Below are 24,024 nucleotides of genomic sequence, written 5' to 3' on the forward strand. Positions count from 1 at the left end.
TTAAACTACAACAAAAATCTCTCTTATTTACCTGAATGTTGAAATATTTTATTTTAAAGGGGAATGCTGATCTTTCAACACAATCCTTAAAGTGGTTCTAAAGGCTCAAGGTTTTTGACCTTCATGTATTCTACCCATATAGGTAAAAAGCCTTCTGTGTGCAGCAAGCCCCCCCAGCCCTCAATCCTTACTTGAGCCAACTCTGATCCAGCGATGTTCTCAACAGCCTCTGCTATCTGGGGACTCTTCCTCCTCATTGGCTGAGGCAGCAACGGGAGCCCATTGGCTCCCACTGCTGTCAATCACAGCCAATGAGCCAATGAGGAGAGAGTGGGGGCAGGGCCAAGCCACGGCTCTATGTGTTTTATGGATTCAGAGAGCAGCAGCTCGGGGATGAGCACGCATCAGTGCCCCCAGGGTGAGCGACTTTCCCTGGGGGCACTGCTTGAGGAGGAGGAGCCAGGAGTGCCATAGGGGACCCAAAAAGAAAAGGATCGGGGCTGCTCTGTGCAAAATCACTGCACAGAGCAGGTAAGTATAGACACGTTTGTTATTTTAGAAAAAGAAATATAAGCTTTAGTGTCACTTTAAGCTGCTAGATTTAGTAGATAGATAGGAAGGTATATTATACTGTATATCAGGGCTTGAAATTTCCACTCGCCCGCTCGCCAAATGCGAGGGGAAGTGGCTTGCAATGCGATCCCAAGGTCCCGGGGATCAATTTGCGTTCCACTTGCACTCCAAGCCTCGTTGTGAAGCCGACATCCGGTTTTCCACTTCCGGTTTCTTCTTCGCATGTAGTCCATAAACATTGCCAGGATCAGTGGTATACGGAGCAGCTGACCTAGATCGGGTGAGAGACGTCAGTCAGTGAACATGATTTCAGACAGCTGGATAGTGGGGCACAATTGTATACCCAGCCAGCATGCAAGAAAAGGGAACAGTTACAGACATGTGCTGAAAGCAAAAGAGAAGTTCCAAAAAAAGGCAATGTATGTGGAAGGTGGGATATATGTAGTGGTATATACAGTGTTGGTACAGCACCTAATCATGTGAGTGGTATTATTTGACCTTTTTTTTATTAAATATATGTATTTTGTCTTTTTTGGCATTCCTGGGAAATATGGAGATATCTATGAAGATGGAGCAAAGAGTTCTTTCTGATATATGTGTGTGTGTATATATATATATATATATATATATATATATATATATATATATAATGCAAAATGTTTACTATTGTTATTTATTTTATGCAATGTTTTTTGGCCATCAAAAGAGGCACTTTTTCTTAATGCCACACTTCTCTAAGGTCTCTGCTGGAGATCAAAAATACAACATGTTTACAGTAACTATTATTCCATGTTTTTTGGCATCAAAATAAGCACTTTTTCTTATACTATACTTCTGTAAACTGAACTTACATCTTTTAAAAGAGACTTTAGTTACTAAAGTCTCTTTTTAAAGATGTAGGAGATAAACAAAAAAATACAAAATGTTTACTACAGGTTTAAAGCTGTAAAACTTGATATTTTGATTGCACCCTATTGCTATTAAGCTATTCATGTTATGTTTAAATTGACATAATAAAGCTATGTTATAATTGCAGTTATTTATATTTTGGACTCTTTATTCTAAAGAAAAATGTAATTTCATAAGCTTTAAGGGGGCGTAGTTGGAGGGGCGGGGTTGGAGGATTGGCCAGGGGTGGGGTTGGAGGCGGACCTGGGCAAGGTTGGGTGGGGCAACTGGTGGAGAGTAAGGTTTGTGTCTGGCTAGTAGATCTAGACTCGAAATTTTAGGCCCTGCTGTATATACTTGTTTTAAACTTTTTTTCCCCATTGCCTTCTGGTTTCTGGCCTAGGCCAACATGATGCCATCACAGTTGTCTTCATGGGCATTTATTTTATTTCATCTGGAGGAGTAGCTTTCTCAGCTAAGCACACCCTCCTGCCTACATGTCTGACCAGCAGCCCATGTATATTGTACTGTGCATGCACAAGATTTTTTAGGGTGTCATCATAGTAAAGACAAATAGATTTCAGGAAGTAAATACCACATGAATCATCTGCCTTTACTGAAGATGGTCACAGCTAGAATTGCTAGAGGGATGTTTTTCAAAGTGACTTCTCAACAAAATAAACCATGGAGACATGGATGGATGGGTGATTTTGCTTTGAATATTAAAAATTAATTAAATAGTGTTTTTGGTTTGTGGCGTTCAGATACAGTTTAACCACCTCGCGAAAGCGCCTCCTGGCCCTTTAAAAGTCTCAGAAGCTGGGAGGTGGGCGGGGTTTTAGGGTCATGTGACCGCCATGATTTGCCATCACAACAGTCACATGATCAGAAAAAGTCCCAATCGAAAGGGGAGATTGGGACCTTTCCGTGAATCACGGACATATGTGTTGGGAGAGTGCAGGGCGCGCTCTCAGCACATATGTATTTTCTAATTGCACGCAAATATGCCGCTGCTCGGCGTCAAGGCCCGATGCCGAGAGGCTGCATATTTGCGTGCGCTCGGCCTCAAGGGGTTAATTTTGCTACAAATCAGATATCTTTACAATGGCTAGTTGGATTCTGTTCTTAGAAATGTTTGTATAGATTGGATGACTCTGCTATCCTGACATTCTGTAAAGAACTGTATATTGGGGTGGTTCAACACATGCCATAACTCTACGTGGCAGCCCACCTAGCGAGAGTATTTGAGTGTCATTTAGCAAAGTTGGCTTGGACATAGTGCTAGCAGTGTAAATGTTAATTCCATGTTCTCTAGTCATTGGCTGGAGCTGAAGATGAGTGGTTGAATTCCAGGATCAGGCCAGGCAGAACAGAAACCGTGCACTGTTATAGCTTGAATCATTTTGTGAGCTAGTTTGACCATAATGTGACACAAGAGAAGGAAATGAGTCACTGGGTGCTGCAGCTGCCTTTTTATTTGCACAGATAGAGGCCAATAGTACAAATGGCACAATCACATTTCGAAGTTCACGTGGAGGATTTGGCACTCCTAGAAGCTGAAAGGACTAGGTATTGCCACAGGCAACATCACATCTACCTGATTTTTGTTCAGTCTGATTTTATTGAAATGAAATACAGATAAAGGTACATACATACATGTCATACAGAGATTGAACTTTGGAGTATGATAGGAAATAGTCAATATAATAGTTCAATCTGGTAAGATCACATTACATTCAGTGCAAACGAAGGGGTGCATGGCACCATTGTATGCATCAATTGTAGGTACATATGAAAATTGTGTTTTAGAGTGTATATTAACATTAAGTATTACATACAGAAGGTATGCGTTGAAGGGATCACATATCAGAACATATGGTAGTGATACTCCATGTAATGGGTGGATTAAAATCTCAGATAAACAACATAGAGTAGGAAATAGGTTGGAGTAGGCAGGTTAGAATAGGAAGATAGGATTAGCGTAAAGATACACTCCGCCATGGCTACTCAGTGATGGGTTCAGTTTCACTTTCAGCCCAAGCTAAGATCTCTTCAACTTCATACCAGGCAAGAAACTGTTGATACTTTACTTAGAAACGAAGATAACTCAGTCCAACATCCCTAACTCTCTACCACTTGGCACAGGCATACCTCGACAGGTGTCAGTCCAATACTGGCATAGTCCTCTGGAATCTGGTATCTTTCAGTGGGCTGCAGAGCACAGCAGTCCCTCACTATAGCTCCACAGTATCACAGCATTCTCCTAAAAGCAGTGGCTTGAGTGCTCATCCTCAATTTTCCCCCTATTTATATATCTCACGGGGAAGGTAGGCTGGTTCCAAAAAGGAACAAGAAGGAAAAAAAGATGCAGACAATTAACATCATTTGTGGATGATTGCATCATTACATGTGATGGAACATGACAACGCATTAGCTCATACAGCTCATCACATCTGTGCACATTACAGCAACTTGGCTGGGAGGTATTGCCACATGCCCCTTACAGCCATCATTTGTTAATACAATTTTTTTTTTTTTCTGATTTTTTTATACCACACTGTAACCAGAGTAATATAATGTTACCATAGTAACATTGTACTACTCTGGGAAAGTGATCAGTATTTTTTTGTACACATTATGATTGTTTATAGTAATATATTTCATTTCTAAAAGCAAGCATTTTACTGAATGGAATCGATTCATTCAGTTTCTTTTGTTGTGATTAGTTGTCCGGTCACAGCTAGCAACACAATATTATACAATGGATGGCATGAAAGGAAGCCATCCATTGTTTACAATTCTCATGTAACCTGCTGCGATTGGTCACAGCGGTCACATGGTACCAGCAACGGGCCAGTACACAGATCAGTCATTGGCTGTGTCCGATTGACACAGCCGGTGACAGACCTCGCTGCAGCGCAGCCCTGCTGACGTTCACTCAGATCGTCAAAAGGCCGGGCAGGAACTGGTTAAATACTTTAGTCAGGAAAGGGGTTGGAATGGAGGTGAATAGTTTGAAGAACTTTGGCGTAAAAGCCATCAAGCCCCGGGCTCTTACCAGCCAAGGTGTTAGCAATGGCTTTAGTGACTTCGTCTTCAAAGAGGGACCTATTGAGTTTGTCAGTTGTGTCGCCATCTAAGGTAGGAAGTGCATATTCCACAATGTAGGACATCTTCTCGTCTTCCAAAGTGGTAGTAGGGTGTGGATGCCATGAAGGGACTGGTAAAAGTCCCTGAACATGATATTGCAGAGGATGAGGAAATCACATCTCCATGTGGTCCCTGAAGGTGGGAGATAAAGGTGGAAGAATGCTTCAGGTGGACGGAGCGGGCCAATGATTGTCCACATTTGTCTTTAAATTTACATTGGTACAGAGCTAGTTTGTCTGTAAAAGTTTGGGCAGCCGCCTCATTTAATTCCCTGAGTTGGAAATCTACCTGACTTTTGACTGCACAATGAAGTCATTAGCATTTATAGTTCATGGATGCGACTACAGAAAACTGAAGTCGGATTTGGTGCCAATAGTCTTAGCACTTTGTTCATCATCAACACACTTTGCTTTGTATTAACCACTTACCTACCAGGCACTTATACCCCCTTCCTTACCAGGCCAATTTTCAGCTTTCAGCGCTGCCGCACTTTGATTGACAATTGCGCGGTCATGCAACATTGTACCCATATGAAATTTTGATCATTTTTTTCTCACAAATAGAGATTTCTTTTGGTGGTATTTAATTGCCGCCGGGCACTTTACTTTTTGCGCTATAAATAAAAAAAGTGCAAAAAATTTGAAAAAAAAAAAAAAGTTTGTTTCTTTTATAAAATTTTTCAAACAGGTATTTTTTCTCCTTCACTGATGTGCGTTGATGAGGCAGCACTGATGGGCACTGATAGGCGGCACTGATGGGCACTGATAGGCAGCACTAAAGGGCACTGATAGGCAGTACTAATGAGGTGGCACGGATAGGCGGCACTGATAGACAGCACTAATTAGGGGTCACGGATAGGCGGCACTGATATGCAGCACTGATAGGCGGCACTGATAGGTGACACTGATTATGAGTACTGATAGACGGCACTGACTGGCATCACTGCTGGGCACTGACTGGCGGCACTGACTGGCACAACCCCTGGGCACTGACTGGTGGCACTGACTGGCAGCACTGCTGGGCTGCACTGGTGGGTGGCACTGGTGGGCAGCACTGGTGGGTGGGCACTGGTGGGTGGCACTGGTGGGCACAGGTGGGTGGCACTGGTGGGCACAGGTGGGTGGGCACAGGTGGGTGGCACTGCTGGGCACATGTAGGTGGCACTTCTGGGCACAGGTAGGTGGCACTGAAGAGTGGCACAGGTGGGTGCACTGCTGGGCACAGGTGGGGGCACTGCTGGGCACAGGTGGGTGCACTGCTGGGCACGGGTGGGCGGAGCTAGTGGGCGCACTGCTGGGCGGAACTTGCGGGTGTCACTGCTGGGCACCGATCATCAGGGCACTGATCATCAGTGCCCTGATGATCGGTGCCGATCCCCGCTCTGACAACTGCCGGTTCTCGGCAGTACTTTCCTCACGATCTGACAGCGTGAGGAAAGTGCAGCCGAGAACCGGCACTTGCATTTCCCTGTGATCAGCGTGTCATTGGACACCGCTGATCACGTGGTAAAAGGCCGCTGTGATTGGCCTTTTACCACATCACGTGATCAGCTGTGTCCGTAGGACACAGCGATCACGGAGATTGCCGGGTGCGCGCCCCAGGAGAGTGCGTTCTGGGAGGACGTCATATGACGTCCACCCAGAACTGGCCGGCCGCGGTGAAGCCGTCATTCGGCTATGCGCGGTCGGCAAGAGGTTAATGAATAACCTAAATAAATTTCTAATGTGTAAGTTTTATGTTTCTTTTTTCTTAAAGTATAACTGAAAGCAAAACTTTTTTTTTTCTGGGTTTTGGATATAGTGGAGAGGGATTAACCTGCCAAGTTTTTATTTCTGTCTCTGTCTGGGTTATTCACCCTCTCTTTTTGTTCTGATGACCGTTATCACCAAAAGTGAAAGCGGAAAAAAAATCCAATATTTTGAGTTCTCACTAAAACAAGAAGAAAGGGAAAATTTTCTAATGGAAACACTAGTTTTAGTGACCCTGGTGAGAACCGGGGATTTTCCTCTCTGTGAAGGAAAATAAAACTATCATGGATTATAACCTTCCTTTACTCTATCCAAAAAAAGAAAAAGAGTTTTGCCTGTCACTTTAAAGGGGATAAATATGAAAGTAGAACTAGAAAGGCAGTGTTTTTCAATTTAGATAGCATAAAGGAGGGTTGTAATCCCTGTTAGGTTTTTGCCATTTGTATCCTATTGGGGAGATTTACCTTTACTTTCTGTCCCATAACCACAATAGGAAGTGAGAGGAAATCCCTCCGCAGAGAGGAAAATCCCTGGTTGTCACCAGGGTCACTAGAACCCCCCCCCCCCCCTCTCTCTTTTTCTCCATGCTCTTCTTTCCTCCTCTCTCTTTTACTTCTCTATCTCTTGCTCTCTGTTTTTCTCTCCCCCCTGTTACTCCCTCTATTTTCTGTGCGTCTGCCTTCCTTTTTTCCCCTTTTCCCATCATCCTCCCTTTATTATTTCTTTCTTTCTTTCTTTCTTTCTTTCTTTCTTTCTTTCTTTCTTTCTTTCTTTCTCTTTCTCTCTCTCTCTCTTTCTTTCTTTCTTACTCTCTCTGTGCATTTCTCTCTTTCTTTCTCTCTAGGTATTTCTCCCTCTCCCTCCCTCTCTCTCTTCTCTGTGCATTTCTTTCTCTTTCTTTCTTTCTTTCTTTCTTTCTTTCTTTCTTTCTTTCTTTCTTTCTTTCTCTCTATGTATTTCTCCCTCTTCCTCCCTCTCTCTCTCTTTGAGCATTTCTCTCTCTCTCTTTCTTCCTCTCTATGTATTTCTTCTTATCTCTATCTCCCAGCATACCCATGTTTGTTACTGTCCTACCATTTCTGCATCACACATGTGGCTCCTCTGTGATTATTTACAATTTACAAACAATGTTAATTTTTTGTATATATGTGTCAGTATTTTGTAAAACACCAGAGAAGTGATGACTACCATTCACAGTTTACAACATCTACATACACATGCCAGTTGATATGAAAACCTGCAAATTTCAGGTTTGGTTATAAAGAGACAATGTTAAAAATCTGGGCTGTTCTTGGCTACAGACACACTAGTTATATAAATGAGTCTTTGTGTTTTATGTTCAGATCTGGGTCCTGGGAGATATACTGATAGTTACACAAACCCCTTCGATGGTAACGATGAAATAAGACAAATAATCTCCTTTCTATTGCTGGTCTTTTGTACCAGAGACCTCAGTGTCTATGGGACTGACTGGGTGCTTTGACACTTGTCATGCTGTAGGATGCAATACCAGCAATGGTAATGATGATGACACTGAGGACAGTGCTGGAGTTAATTAGCGGATGGTAAGACTTAGAAGACAGAAAGGACAAAAACTGGCATATCACTTTACTGGCTCAGCACATTTTAGATGCCCTGCAAATTCCTATTAGAGGAAGATTGAACCAGGGTGGCACAATGACAAGAGACTCCAGGGCATAAACAAGTAATGAGCAATTATGATCATTAAAGGGGGAACCAAAATGTTTGCCTGAACAGCTAGTCCTCTGCAGACTATGCCAACCATTGCCTGGGTCACCAGAAAGATTATTTGCCTCACCCTGGCACTGGTATTACCAAACAGGCCAATAAGTCATTTCAAGGTGTGCTCAGTCTTGGAAGAACTTTCAGAACAATAATGTAGTTCTAGGTGAGCTCATGTCATTCCTTGGTATTGACTAGATAATTTCTTTAGGGCCTGGCATCTGTTCATCTCACAGCCAAGTAATGTAATTGTCAGGGAAGTAATCCTTTCAGTGGTGATAAAGTCTCCCAAGAATTGCTTGCTAATGCAATATAGGTAAAGCAGTCTGATTACTATTTTATAGTGGGCCTCATTAAGAATGCATACCACAACTCATTAGGCCTAGACTGGAAATCCGGCACCTCTGATGTATGCCAGAGGAGCTCATGAGTCCAAAAGTGCTTGTATCATATTTTGAGCATCTGTTGAGAGACAATAATGGAAAAAAACATTGAAAATGAATTTAACTTTGAAGTTTAAAAGAACAATAACAAACAGCCAAAAATATGTCATATTATCTGGTAATCGGTTGATGACCAGTTAGCAGTATGTGTCTGCTATGAGGTTCGTATCAGACGGCCTACTATGCCGCTAACTATCGTGCTGCTGGAAATTGGTCGCAATTGCCAGCAGGAGGATCACTAAAGAAGCTACCTGGCTGTCCCTATGGAATTTCTCCCTCTGTAGCTGAGGCAGCAGGGTTTCAGCGACAGCTGACATCTATCCACAGGGAAAGTGATTCCATAGGGACAGACAGGCAGCCTCTTTAGTGATCCTGCTGCTGGTTATTTGTCATTAGGATAGTCCATTTGTCAAAAGCCTAAAAGAGGTGCGTCAAGGAACACTTTAGAATGTGAATTTGTGAAGCAGCATGAGGCAACTAAAAGAGATTTAAAGAGGTATGCCCCCACATTGTAGGTATAGTGGTCATATGCCTTTCATTACCTCTGAGTTCTATCTGGCTTTAGTCTGATCTTTGCCCACTTCACACCTGTGTATCATCTACTTATTGTGGATGTTTAAAGCCTTGGCCCATCACTCCAATACCAGATTGTCTACACTGATCCCTGTGCTCCATGCCAATTTCTATGCTACCTCTATGGACCTTGGGCCCTAAATACTATTTCCTGCTCTGCTCTGGATGTAACACACAAGTCTTATAAAAGCCATAATCTTCAGCTTTGTTTATAGCAACCAACAGACACTTTCCTGCTCTAAGTAACACAAAACTTGGGCCCCTAAGCAATGGAGAATGACACAGGGAGTAATATTTCCTACACGAGAATGGGTTTAGATTTGGAGAAAGACAAAGTATGCCTACAGCTCATGTCTGGTAACTGTTGTATCAGTATTGGATCAAACATAAAATGGACAACCTCTTAGTTTGGGTCATCAGAGCTGAGGATTCCACTTTACAGATATTTGCATGACAAAGTGCACCCTATGGTGTAAACAGCAGTTTCTCATGATGTTCCCATGTTCCAGGATGATTACACCACTGCTTTGCAGCTCAGCATTTTAAGTGAAATGTCTTAAATAACCTCCCCAATCACTGCAATGGGAAAGTTGGGAGCTCTGAGGTAAAGCTTACCTTCCATTTTTAAATTTTAATTTTATTTTTGTATGTAGGGCTATGCATTATTTGTAGTGTGACATCATTTATCTACAAATATAAGGCATGATATCACCACCAATAAAATACAAGATTTTACAAGATTGTGCTGGAAATTTTTCCCTACCAGGTTCAGACAAAGTATCAGCCAGGCAGACTCCATGTGCTTTGGAGCAGATTACTAGAAGGCAAAGAGAGGAGGTTTGATGTGTTGGTGCTGGAAGGTGGGGGAGGAGTGCACAGTGTGTGTGTGAGGGAGGGTTACACATAACCAGCCAAGCTATCCCCTTGGGGTCTCCAGCTGCTTTTGTATTTTATTATCACTCCTTCACAAATTTCGATGGAGAAGGGATTGTCCCTCTTTAAGCCCTGTTTTTTTTCTCATTACACTCTTGATCCTGCGTGTTAATAGCAGTGACTTTCCTTTCAAAAGGCCAGGGCCATTGTGTCAGTATTGGGCTGGGCTTTTGGATTTTACCCTACAATGACTAAAGCTTCTCTACTTCTAACATAGCGTAATGAACACTTTCTCATCCTCCATAATAAAAGTAAAATATATTTTTCTTCCTGTTTCCTTTATTTCTCCTTTTTTCTCCCTCCCCCACTACCACCTTCTTCCTTCCTGCCTTCCTTTTTTCCCTTATCCACCCATTGTCCCCCATACCTTCCTGCTCTTTTTTTCCTTTTTTTCTTTTTCTTTCTTTCTTTCTTTCTTTCTTTCTTTCTTTCTTTCTTTCTTTCTTTCTTTCTTTTTCTTTCTTTCTTTCTTTCTTTCCATCCTTCTTTCTCTATTTTTGTTCTACTTGCCATTCCTTCACATCCTTTCTCCTCCATAACATGTAGGCAAATGTCAAATATATTTTCTTCCTGCTTCCTTACCTCCATTCTTTTTATTTCTTCCTTTCTCCCTGCTTACGTCTCCTTTTTTTTTCTCCCTCCCCCACTACCACTTTCTTCCTTCCTGCCCTCCTTTTTCCCTTATCCAACCATGCCCCCCATACCTTCATGCTTCACCACTCTCTACTTTGTTCTCCTTCGCCTTTCCTTCACATCTTTTCTTTCTTTTTTTCTCTCCTCTTTCCTTTCTAGGGATGACACCCCACATTTTAAAAAAATAGCAGAGTGACTGTATTTACCGCATAGCGTTTGCATGTAGTAAATGCCCTACATAATGTGTATTTAGATGTGATGGGGACTGAATGATCTATACATATTTATGTGTTCGGGGTGCCAGCTGTATTAGAAATAGGTCTGGATGCCTCGGTAATGTGCTTAACATTTCAGATGGCATGAATAATTGTGCAGTTGCCATTCAATTTGATTACACATGTTTAGAGAAATTCTTTGCTTGTATGGCTTGGCTGCACAGGCCACACACCAATCCAACAATCCTACTAGCTTGAATGGGAGACCACATGATGCAGGCTCCTTTGACATGCCCCTAAATAACAGAAACTAGCTTTCTAAATGCTAATGCTCTTTAAGGACTCTTCCACTACACGTTATACTACCAATACCAATTGGACCAAAATTGGACCAAGCTGCAGTTAGGAAATCAGACAACCATGGTCATATATCAGTGTAACACTGCAAACAGTAGAGGGGTTCAGCTTACATGCCCATACATGTAAACTCCAGACAAAAATCATTATCTCAGGATCTTAAGTACCTTCTCCCTGTACATGTCATAAACCACACTTACTTGGTAATGATACCTAAAGTGATGAGTGACTATATGAAATATCAGATACTAAAGTTCTGCTTCTTTAGTCCCCTCTCCTATCCAGATTGTAATTGGACAGTAAAAAAAAATCAGCATCACACCAATCAGGTCATCTCTGTGCTCTCACCTCACATCAGCAAATTCAGGATTAGGCTGATGACAAGCACAATGCAGACATCAGAGCTCTGATTGGCTGAGAGTGCTGCTCCCCTCATCTCCCATTCTGAGTGCTGCTGTACTAGCAATTGCAAGTGGCTGATAATAAGCTAGATTCAGGCACAAATGCTGTTTGTGTGTAGAAATACATTTCATGATTTTTTAATGAATACATCAACGGATTGAATGGCATTTTTTTTCTCTTTGCCCAGAGATGAACTGTAAGCTGATCATAGAGATTAGAGGACAGCCAAATGTGCAGGTAAGATCCTATCATCTGAAGAAGCCTTTAGGTTCAGCTTCAGGCATAAACATAAGCATTTAGGTTGCAGGTAACAAAAGCAGTTGAGCAAGGTTTCTAATCTGTCCAGTTGTGTTCCACAGATCGTGTAGCTGGCAGCGCCTGCAGGGGACCAGGGATATAGTATTATGATTTTGGAAAGTATTTGAAATTCCTTCCCACAGAAAAAAAAGCAGCAGTCATTTATTAATAATGTGACTAGTGTATGGTTTTACATAACACCAGTCTATGTTTTAGGTCTATCTATCTATCTATCTATCTATCTATCTATCTGTATTTTTCACATGTACACACTGGAAAGCAGAAACATGTTTATAGGATTAATAACCTATACATTTTGGGTAGACACAAAAACCCAACAAATTTCCCAACAATAAAAATTTCTTACACAATAAACCTGGATGAATAACACAGCAACAAACATTTTCCATAAACAAAGTGTATGTAGTTCACAGACACCAATCTGCGACTTTCTTTTACTCATCTAATTATACGAAACTGTGCTTTGGTCACTGTGACTTTCTTTGTACGTCATCCCTGCTTTGCATAAGAGTGCATGACTTAAAGTATAAGTAAGGCCAAACATTTTTGTTCAGTTTTGGATAGAATGTGAAAAGGTTTGAACCCCTGTCAGGTTTTTATGTGGGTCTGTGTCCCCACTGGGCAGATTTGCCCTCTACTGGTCCTGGGTTCCAAAGGGTAAAGCTTTTCTGGTGACAATCAAGAGGGGTTATCCTCCAGCTTTGGAGACCTCTCCTCTTACTTTCTGCTGTGTCTCTGGAACAGGAAATTAAGTGAAATCTCCCTGATGGGAAACAGAACAAAAACATCTGACAGGGGTCTTAACCACCACTCCCTGCTATATCCAAACTTTAGAAGGTTATGGCTTTACCTACACAAACCTCTTTGGCATATAATAATGTCAAATATCTTAGTAGCAGCAGTAATAATAATTATTCTTTATCACAAATTTCACAGTGCTAGGTTATTTTCAGTTTTTGTTTTTAAATGACTGCTTCCCCTCCTGCTTCCCTTGTATTTCTATAAACCTCTTTCTCCTGTGTCAAAGAAGGGCTAGCTCCTCCACTTAAAGTGGTAGTAAAGTCCCATTTGTTTATTTATTCCTACAGGTAAACCTATAATAAGACATACCTGTAGGTACAGTAAATATCTGCTAAACATGCACTTTACTTTAGTAGCAGCCGGTGAAGTCCCTAGCGCATGTGCACTGCACTCTCAATGGACAGCATGCCATCATTGAGAGAGCCGTGCCACGACCATGACTCTGGTGTGCATGCGTGGGAGTGACGTCATCTTTGGCTTGGCCGTTCAAGCAGCCAGAGCCTGAAAACCTGGAAGGAAGACCGGTTGAAGATGGAAGCCCTGTCAGCAGAGACAATGTTCTGCTGGAGGGCTACATTTTAAGGTAACTCTTTCATGGTACTAGCACATTGTGCTCTTAACTTGCAGGGTTTTTGCAGTTACTATGCTTTAATGTGCCAAGCCATTGGAAAGACCATCATCTGCTGTGTGGACATGCTGCAGTTTGTAGACTGTTGTGCTTAAAGTGACACTAAAGCTTAGTGTTTTTTATTTGTTACATAACAAACATGTCTATACTTACCTACTCTTTGTACTGGTTTTGCACAGAGCAGCCCAGGTCCTCTTCTTCTCAGGTCCCCGCTGGCGCTCCTCCCCTTCAAGCAGTACCCCCAGTAAAATCCATTCACCCTGAGGCCACCACTGCATGCTCATCCATCATACTTCCATCAGACACATAGAGCCGTGGCTTGGCCCTGCCTCCCTGCTCTGCTTGGCTCACTGGCTGGGATTGACAGCAGCAAGAGCCATTGGGCCAATGGGCTCCCACTGCTGTCTCAGCCAATGAGGACAAAGAGTCCCCAGACAGCAGAGGCTGTTGAGAATGTTACTGAATTGGAGGAGGGCTCAGCTAAGGATTGGGTGGGGTGGAGCTGCACACAGAAGCTTTTTTACTTCATGCATATAACACATGAAGGTAAAAAAAACCTTGAACCTTTAGAACCACTTTAAAATAGGCTCTAGAGCAGGGGTCTTAAAATGTTCTAAACAAAGGCCTAGTTTACTGAGGTTCAGCATTATGTGGGGGCAGATTGTGGCTAGTGTGGGTGAAAATTGTCCTGGATTCAATGAGATTAAACAATGGTTTAGGTTTGGTGGTCTGTGGGAGTAAATAAATTAAATAGAGCCTGTGGTCAGTAGGAGAAGAAATAGTGCCCCATCATTGGTTTTAGTGAGAGGAATAGTGTCCCATCATTGGTATTAGTGAGAGGAATAGTGCCCTATCATTGGTATCAATGGGAGGAATAGTGCCCCATCATTGGTATCAATGGGAGGAATAGTGCCCCATCATTGGTATCAATGGGAGGAATAGTGGCCCATCATTGGTATCAGTGGGAGGAATAGTGGCCCATCATTGGTATCAGTGGGAGGAATAGTGCCCCATTGTTGGAGTCAGTGGCAGGAATAGTGCCCTACTGTTGGGAAGAATAGTGCTTTGTATCAGTGAGACGTATAGTGCCTCGTGGGCTGGATAGAGACTAGCAATAGACTGCATCTGGCCTGTAGGATGCATTTTTGGGATCACTGCTCTAGAGCACTGTATTCTGTTATCCTGCAATGATCCTGCTTGCATCCTGTTATGAGTCATTTGAAGCAGTAAAGATCAAACTTTGTCATTACTTTGTTAATGGGACATTGTTGAAGGTCACTGAGGTTGGTAGAGAGATAGTGCAAAGCTGGCCCTGGGACTTGGAAATCTGCCATTACAGAAACATCAAAGGAAGCCATATCAGTGATTGCAGGTAGCACAAACTTTGCACTGAACAGCAAGATGTTGCTTGCAACAGAATGCAAATATATCCAACTGCATTTGCAAACAGAAGGGCACATCCACAAACCTGTGGCTGTAAGCTGGTAGCATGCAGTATATCCGCCAGTCACCTTGTTTAAATGCCTATGTATATTGGGCCTCAGCATAATGCGAGCAAAGCTTTGGACCATACGTGCTATTGTCCAGAGTTAAATAGCACATTTATGTAACAATTTACCATTCTTCACATGGTTGATTGCATTTCCTATTCCCCAACTCTTTGAAACATAATATTCGAACATGCCTTCCTCCCACTCCTCCTTAAATAACCTGCGGTCACCCAACTATGTACTTTAAGGCACTGAGCTTTTAAGTAAGGTAGATTGATATGCGATATTATAGTCTGCCTATAGTATTCTATAGTATGTTATTTGTGGTGGAGCCTGAAACCTTGAAATGTGGCTTATGCAGACTGTTCTTTTTTCTATGTAGATTTAACCCCTGGCTGCACAAACAACCAGCTATTTACATATACAGTTTACTTAGAGTGTTTTTTTTCAGCTCTTTAGACCTTTTTCTTGTCATATCTTTTGTACCTAGCCATATGTATACCATGAGGGATAGGGACATGGCCTTTTTTGTACTAAAATGTGACCCTGGCCACAAAGCAAATTTCAGTTTTACCAGTTTAGAGTATGTAGGCCAATGAAAGATGATTTCTGATTGGGTACTCTGAGCCACTGGTTTTTGCCCAATTTCTCTTGTTCAAGAGCTTGAAATGTATCTTTTTTTTCTGGTGAAATTGTGAACTATTAAAGGTATTCTAAATGTTCTTTTTCTAACTTCAAACATGTCAAACTTACCTGCTCTGTACAATAGTTTTTCACAGAGCCCTGATTCTCTTTTTTCTTGGCTCCCCCGCAGGCGCTCCTTGCTCCTCCCCCTTGACCAGTGCCCCCAATAGCAAGCTGTTTACTAAGGGGGCACTGGTGCGTACTCGCTCCTGAGCCCCACTCTATGCATCCATAAGACACATAGAGCCGTGGCTTGACCCTGTCCCCCACTCTCTCCTCATTGGTTCACTGCCTGTGATTGACAGCAGCAAGAGCCATTGGGCCACTGCTGTGTCTCAGCCAATGAGAAGAGAGACCCGGGTCAGCCGAGGCTCCCGTGCACATCATCTGAGGGGGCTCAAGTGAGTATTGGGGGCTGAGTGAGGAGCAGCACACAGAAGGTTTTTTACCTTCATGCATAGAATGCATGAAGGTAAAAAACCTTCAGCTTTTAAAACCACTTTAAAATCTTCTTGCACTCTTCTCTTTTTTATTTTATGGTCTGGTGCAAGGATTCTCTAAGATTGGAAAGTTATTTCAAGTCAACTCAGTTGGTCAAAAATCTCTACTTGAGTTTATAAATGTGTGTAATTGTTGTGGCCACTATGGGGGTGACTACTCTTTCAGCTGGGTTTTTTAATTTAGTTTTATAATATAAAGCATGCAGGAGGAGTTGGAAAGCAAAAAGGTGGATGGAAGCACCAACGTTTTAGAAATCAAGAAAAAAGGCACGGACTGGAGATCTTGCTTTTGGAGTATCCATGACTCATAAGAAGCCAGGCCTTATTCAGCCCACCAATATCACTTATAACTAAAATCTGACTTTTGGGTGGACTCACCCTTTAACCCATTTGACTTGTCAGGAAAGGAAATGTGTGTCTAAAGATGAGCTTTGTGCTCCTTCAGACCAATGTTTCACTGCATTGGACAAGAACTCCTGTGCAGATATATCATATTTGCCAATGTTTTTATCCCAGTCCCTGAGACTCTGTTACCTCCACCCATGGCCCATACATATCCCCACTTTCTTGGCAAATTCACACCTACTTTGTGGGTGGTCCCACCCATGTGGCTCCTCCCCTAATTATGTAGGAGCCTCACACTTACCTTCACAAATATCCTTTTTTTTAGTTACTGTGCATGCTCAGTAACTTAAATGAGGGAGATGCTGCAATCTTGGGATGCAGATTGGAACACAGAATCAGAAAATCCTGGACAGTTGACATGTATGATATACATTATGTGTATCTCTCTCTCTATATCTTCTCTCTATCTCTCTCTCTCTTAGAGAGAGTGATACAGGATATATATATATATATATATATATATATATATATATATATACACACATCCATTCACTGGCTAAATCCTGCCGCCTCAACCTTCGGAACATTTCCAAAATCCGCCCCTTTCTAACCAATGACACCACAAAACAACTTATCCACGCCTTGGTTATATCCCGCCTTGATTACTGCAACTCCCTCCTCACTGGTCTAGCATTACACAGGCTATCCCCCCTTCAGTCTATTATGAATGCTGTTGCTAGACTCATACACCTTACCAACCGATCAGCGACTGCAATCCCTTCACTGGCTTCCTCTATCCCAACGTATACAATTCAAAATACTAACTACAGCTTACAAAGCCATCCATAACAATTCCCATAGCTACATTGCCAACCTCATCCACAGAAATCGGCCAAATCGCCCACTCCTCCTCCCAAGATATCTTCCTCTCTAGCTCCCTTATCTTCTCCTCCCACGCTCGCCTCCAAGACTTCTCCAGAGCCTCTCCCATCCTCTGGAACTCCCTACCACAGCATGTCCGGTCAGCCCCCACCCTGTCTGCCTTTAGGCGATCTTTGAAAACTCACTTCTTCAGGGAAGCCTACCCCACCTCAACCTAAGAACTGGACTTGAATCACCTCCTCCAGATCATCCCCCACAGCTATCACCTTTTGTGTCACCTCCCCCTTCCTTTAGATTGTAAGCTCCACAAGCAGGGCCCTCCTATTCCTTCTGTACTGAAATGTATTGTAATTGTACTGTCTCCATTATATTGTAAAATGCTGCGCAAACTGTTGGCGCTATATAAATCCTGTATTATAATAATAATAATATAGTGCTGTAAAAGGTATTTGCCCCCTTCCTGATTTTTTTGTATATTCGTCACATTTAAAGAGTAACTCCACTTTAGTTGAGAAAAAAACTTTCCCTTCTGGGTGATCTATGTACATTGCAAGGCTTTTAACAAACTTTGTTGCAGAGTCCTACCTTTTTTTATTCTGAAGAAAGAGCTGTTCATTGCTCTGTGTCGATGTGGAAAGTGAATCTAATGGGAGTGGTTTCATAATTATCAAACAGCTGCTGCATTGCAGGGCTCTAATGTGATATGATTTCCTATTGGGAGTATCTCACCAAAAATGAATTTTTTTGTACAGGGGATGCCTGAAATCTGACTTGTATCCAGGGGCGGACTGACCCTTTGGAAACTCAAGCACTGCTCGAGGGCCCAGGGTCAGTAGGGGGCCCCATGAGATCCCCCTGGTACCTTTTTCATAGGCTTTTTTGAGTTTGGGCAAGGACACAGGGGCCCCATAATCCCCTATTGCCCGGGGGCCCCATGAGTTGTCAGTCCGCCCCTGCTTGTATCTTAGTGCAGAACACCTCCAGGTAGCCATATTACATTGCATTTTACAGAAAATTACAGAGCTGTTGATTGAAAAGGAAAGGTCGTTTTTAATATCATTCAATTACAATATGACTTGTGTCACAATTGTATATGCTATATTATTTTTTTATTTGCTATTTTTTTCCACAAAAGTGGAGTTACCCTTTAAATGATTTAGTCCATCAAACAAATATGAATGTTACACAAAGATAACCTGAGTAAATACAAAATGCAGTTTTTAAATGATGATTTAATTTATTTACCACTTGTCCTCCAGAAGATTTACCCTCCTTCCTGACCAGGCCATTTTTTTCTGACATGGCGCTATGTTACTTAACTGACAATTGCACAGTCATACAATGCTGTACATAAATTAAATATGTCCTTTTTCCCCACAAATAAACTTTTCTTTTGGTGGTATTTGATCACCTCTGAGGTTTTTACTTTTTGTGTTATAAACAAAAAAAGACCAACAATTTAAAAGAAAATACAATATTTTTTATTTTCTAAGATAAAACATTTCCAATAAAAATGTAAATATCAAATTTCTTCATAAATTTAGTTCAAAATATATTCTGGTACATATTTTTGGTAAAAAATCCCAATAAATGTATATTGATTAGTTTGCGCAAAAGTTATAGTGTCTACAAACTATGGAACATATACTGGAATTTTTTTAAGTTATTTATTTTTATACTAGTAATGGCAACGATCAGCGACTTACAGCGGTACTGCAATATTGTGCAGACATTTTTACACTGACACTTTGTGGGAACCAGTGACACTAATACATTGATCAGTGCTAAAAATATTCACTGATCACTGTACTAATGCCACTGGTTGGGAAGGGGTTAACATCTAGAGCAATCAAAGGGTTAAATGTGTACCTAGCTATGTGCTTGGTGTATACTAGGTGGCGCTGTTACTACAGGAACTGAAAGATAGTGTTCACACAATAATTCAGTTCACCACCTGTCAGAACAGATATCTATCTTTTTTACATAGGCAGAGCTCTGTTCTCTCTCCTGCCCGACGATCAGCGGGTGCCAGTGAACGTATGTTCGCTGGGACTCACAGATCGGCTTCTACTGTGAGTGTTCACAGGAGAAGCAAGCCACCACCAGTGCACGCACCCCCTATGAAAGAAGTGCAAAATCACGTATATATACGGTATTTGGCACAGGAGGGCCGCCCTGTAGCAGTAAAAGTGCTATAAGGGTGGTCCTCAAGTGGTTAAGGGAAAAAAGCTGTCCAAACCTGTCTGGCCCTGTGTGAAAAAGTAATTGCGTTCCTCTTCCTTGCTAAATCATGAATTAACTGTGATTAACCACATTTTTTGGAAATCTGAGTTAAATTTCACTTGCCACACCCAAGCCTGATTACTGCCAGACCAGTTGAATCACAAAACCACTTAAATAGAAGCTGTCTGATAAAGTGAAGCACGCTAAAAGTCCTCAAAAAGCAATACATCATGTGGCGATCTAAAGAAATTCAAGAACAGATGAGAAACAAAGTAATTGACATGAATTAGTCTAGAAAAGGTTACAAAGCCATTTCTAAGGCATTGGGACTCCAGCGCACCACGGGGAGAGCCATTATCCACAAATGGAGAAAACTTGGAACAGTGGTGAACCTTCCCAGGAGTGGCCAGCCTATCAAAATGACTCCAAGAGCACAACGATGACTCATCCAGGAGGTCATAAAAGAACCCAGAACATCATCTAAAGAACTTCAGGACCCATTTGCCTCAGTTAAGGTTAGTGTTCATGATTCCGCTATAAGAAAGAGACTGGGCAAAAATGGCATCCAGGGGAGAGTTACAAGGCGAAAGCCACTGCTGACCAAGAAGAACACAAAGGCTGGTCTCACATTTGCCAAAAAACATCTTAACTATCCCCAAGACTTTTGGGCAAATATTCTGTGGACTGATGAGACAAAAGTTGAACTTTTTGGTAGGTGTGCTGTTACATCTGGCAAAACGAACACAGCATTCCAAAAACAGAACATCATACCAACAAACATGGTGGTGGTAGAGAGATGGTCTGGGGCTGCTTTGCAGCTTCAGGACCTGGACGACTTGCCATAATTGATGGAACCATGAATTCTGCGCACTACCAGAAAATCCTGAAGAAGAATTTCCGGCCAATAATTCATGATCTCAAGCTCAAGTGCAGTTGAGTTATACAATGATCAGAAACACACCAGCAGGTCCACCTCTAAATTACTCAAAAAAAAAACAAAAAAACAAACTAAAGTTTTGGAGTGGACAAGATAAAGTCTGGACTTAAATCTGGCTGAGATGCTGTGACATGACCTTCACCACTTGCCTACTGGGTACTTAAACCTTCTTCCTGCGCAGGCCAAGTTCAGCTTTCAGCGCTGTTGCACTTTGAATGACAATTGCGCGGTCATTCAACATTGTACTCATATGAAATTTTTATAATTTTTTTTCACACAAGGAGAGCTTTCTTTTGGTGGTATTTAATCGCTACTTGGTGTTTTATTTTTTGTGCTATAAACAGAAAAAGAGCATAAATTTTGAAAAAAAATTAAGTTTTTCTTTATTTCTATTATAAAATTTTGCAAACAGATCATTTTTCTCCTTCACTGATGTGCATCGATAACGCTGCACTGATAGGCAGCACTGATGGGCACTGAAGAGGTGGCACTGATAGGCTGCACTGATGGGCACTAATGGGCGGCACTGACTGACAGCACCGAGCCGCACTGCAGGACACTGATCATCAATGCCGATCTCTTCTCTGACAATTGCCGGTTATCGCCAGTACTTTCCTAACGGTGTGACAGTGTGAGGAAAGTGCAGCCGATAACCGGCAACTGTATTTACCCGGTGATCTACTCTGTCATTGGACACAGGTGGTCATGTGGTAAAAGGTCACTGTGATTCTACATTTACTACATACCAGATCACCGTCATATGACGCCCTCCCAGAACTGGACAACTGCGCTGTAGCTGTCATTTGGCTATAGCGAGGCTGGCAAGTTCTTAAACAGGATGCTCATGCTTGAAAACCCTCCAATGTGGCTGCATTAAAACAATTCTGCAAAGAAGAGTGGGCCAAAATTCCTCCAAAAATGATGTGAAAGACTTATTGCCAGTTATTGCAAACGGTTGATTGCAGTCGTTGAGTGGTACAACCAGTTATTAGTTTTAAGGGGTAATTACTTTTTCACATAGTTCCAGGCAGGTTTGGTCAGCTTTTTCCCTTAATAAATGGATCATCTTTTCAAAACTACATTTTGTATTTACTCGGGTCATCTTTGTGTAATATTAACATTTGTTTGATGATCGGAATCATTTAAGTGTGTCAAATATGCAAAATAAAAAAAATCAGGAAAAGGCAAATACTTTTTCACAGCACTGTATGTATAGCACACACACATAGTGGTAGATGATATAATCCAGTTACTGACTTTGTACATGACATGTTTACTGTATAAAAGATGATAAGTCACAGTTAGCATGCTTTAGTTTATAGAGAAGGATTCATTTTAAGATAAAGGAAGCACAGCGAGATAGCAGTTGTTTCCAAATGTGGAGGTTCTCATTTTAACCTCTCAGATATTCCACAGGTATGATTAGGAGCTGGGGAGCTGTATATCTGATCCAGTAGTACAACCTAAAAGGGGTACAAGGGTGCAATGTTTCTGGGCCCAGAAAGTCTCAGGGTCCAGTCCAGGGGCGGACTGACAACTCATGGGGCCCCCGGGCAATAGGGGATCATGGGGCCCCTGTGTCCTTGCCCACACTCAAAAAAGCCTATCAAAAAGGTACCAGGGGCATTTCATGGGGCCCCCTACTGACCCCGGGCCCTCGGGCAGTGCCCGAGTGCTCGAATGGTCAGTCCACCCCTGGTCCAGTCATTCCCTTTACTGATCAGCTTGGTACTCACAGTATATTCAGTTTACAATAAATCACTATTTCCGTTCCCTACCTTTTCCTCTCATTTATCTGCTTTTTGAAGCTGTTGCAGGTGCAAAAGGCATGGAAAGTCAACATTTTACCCAGTTTTATTTAAATTGATCAAATCAAGCACAGAACAGGACATCAAGGATTTCTGGTTTATGCATGAGATATGAGAGGGCCTCTGGGTTATCTTTAGCTTCAGAGCCCTGTGTTTTTTATTTGCAAAGGGCTATTTATGCTGTATCCAAACCCAAAAACGTCAGTCCATCCAAAATCAACAAAAGTACGCTTTTAAAACTCATTGGTTCCTTTAATATATCCAAACAAATGAAATATATATGCAAATATAAACTTTCACCCTCTCCCTGCATTTTTCAATCTCCTTTGAGAGCTGTGATGAATGGCTCAGGTAGTACTTTTGGTTTACTGTAAGCCAACTCTCAAACATAATTGCAATTTGTGTTCTGTATTTACAGAGTGATATCAAACAAGGCACATCAGCATCCCATTGGATAAGGATGATTCTGAAAGAGTTCTTATAGTTTGCTGGTTGAGGTCACATGGAATGTTCCCCGCTATTGGGCGCTGGAAATGCCTGCTCTTTACAGTTTCTTCCCTCCGTGTTTTGTTTGTGAACACATGCTTTCCTAATTCTGCATAAAGGTGTGTACTGTATATAACTCATCATGTTATGGCTTCTTGGATTAAAGGCATCACATCAAACAGTTATGTGGAGCAATACAACATTCTCTTTTTATTTTGATCACAAAAGTGCCCTTATTCATAACCACTTCCACACTTGGGAAATTTTATTCACGCCAAGCGTTATTTTGCCTAGTCTCTTTTTCGGCTTTTATCTTGTTTCATTTACAAGTAATACAGGTCATCGAATTCTAAAAGAATTTTCTTTAGAAATTTGAAATTACGTGCATTTGGTAATCTGATGGTGCCACCATTGATTTCAAAATTGGACCAACCAAGCCATCAATTTCATGTTGCTAAAGAAAACTATTTTCATAGCTGGAAATCTTCTTTTCTTTCCAGGTCACAGCTCATGCTCATTTCTTTTCTCATTATATTTCTCACAATATTCCCCCATCATTGATTAGAAATTTGTTCGTTGTTCAAAAAAAAATTCCAACATGCCCGATCACTTAAATTCGATGGCTGCCCAAAAATCGGATGATGTTGCGGCCCACTAATGGTGTGAAATTCAAATGAAAATTCTTAGTTATGATTTTCGAAAAAAAAAAAAAATCTTTCTGAATTTGACCCATGTGTGGCCTGCAGAAGTTAGAAAGTTCTCAGCACATACAGCAAAAGGAAGGGAGACACAACATTGTATGCAAAGTGGTATCAAGCTTACTGCTTTGATTTTGTGATCTCTGTGAAATAACAGCTAGGAACCAAAGTGATCCTGGTCCTTCTAGCGATGATCATGCACACAGAATTGCCCATGGGATTGTGCACAGAGACAAAAGGGCAGAATGGAGTAGATCTAGCTTGTGGTGCATTAATGTGCTGCCTATTAGGATGCAGGTCTACTGTCTGTGGATTAAGATACGTTCTGGTTGGGTTAATTATGCATATGACTTTTACGTCTCCAAAGATCTCCTTGCTGATGTTACTAGTTTACTTCTCTTCCTATCTAGAAATCGCACTCTTCCTGCTGCATTCTCCATAAAGTCAAACAAGCAAATGTTGCTCTTTTCTTAAATGGATAAAGAGTAAAAAATGGGAACAAGATAGATCACAATGCACTTGTACAGAAGAAATAGAGACAACCATAGGGGTATTGAAGGGAAAAT

General features: G+C 41.7%; 1 long non-coding RNA gene across 1 annotated transcript in view; it reads left to right on the top strand.

Moving 5' to 3' along the window:
- The first annotated feature begins 791 nt into the window (after positions 1-791).
- The window catches only part of LOC149457830 (uncharacterized), a 35,035-nt gene continuing 11,802 nt past the window's right edge, over positions 792-24,024 (top strand). Inside the window, exons 1-2 of the long non-coding RNA XR_016313562.1 lie at positions 792-853; positions 11,846-11,895. This is a non-coding gene — a long non-coding RNA (uncharacterized LOC149457830). The remainder of the gene's footprint in view (positions 854-11,845; positions 11,896-24,024) is intronic.

Source organism: Staurois parvus, unplaced genomic scaffold (assembly GCF_062004578.1).
Source record: "Staurois parvus isolate SC_StPar_1 unplaced genomic scaffold, SC_StPar_1.0 ptg000303l, whole genome shotgun sequence".
In the NCBI taxonomy this organism is placed as follows: Eukaryota; Metazoa; Chordata; class Amphibia; order Anura; family Ranidae; genus Staurois; species Staurois parvus.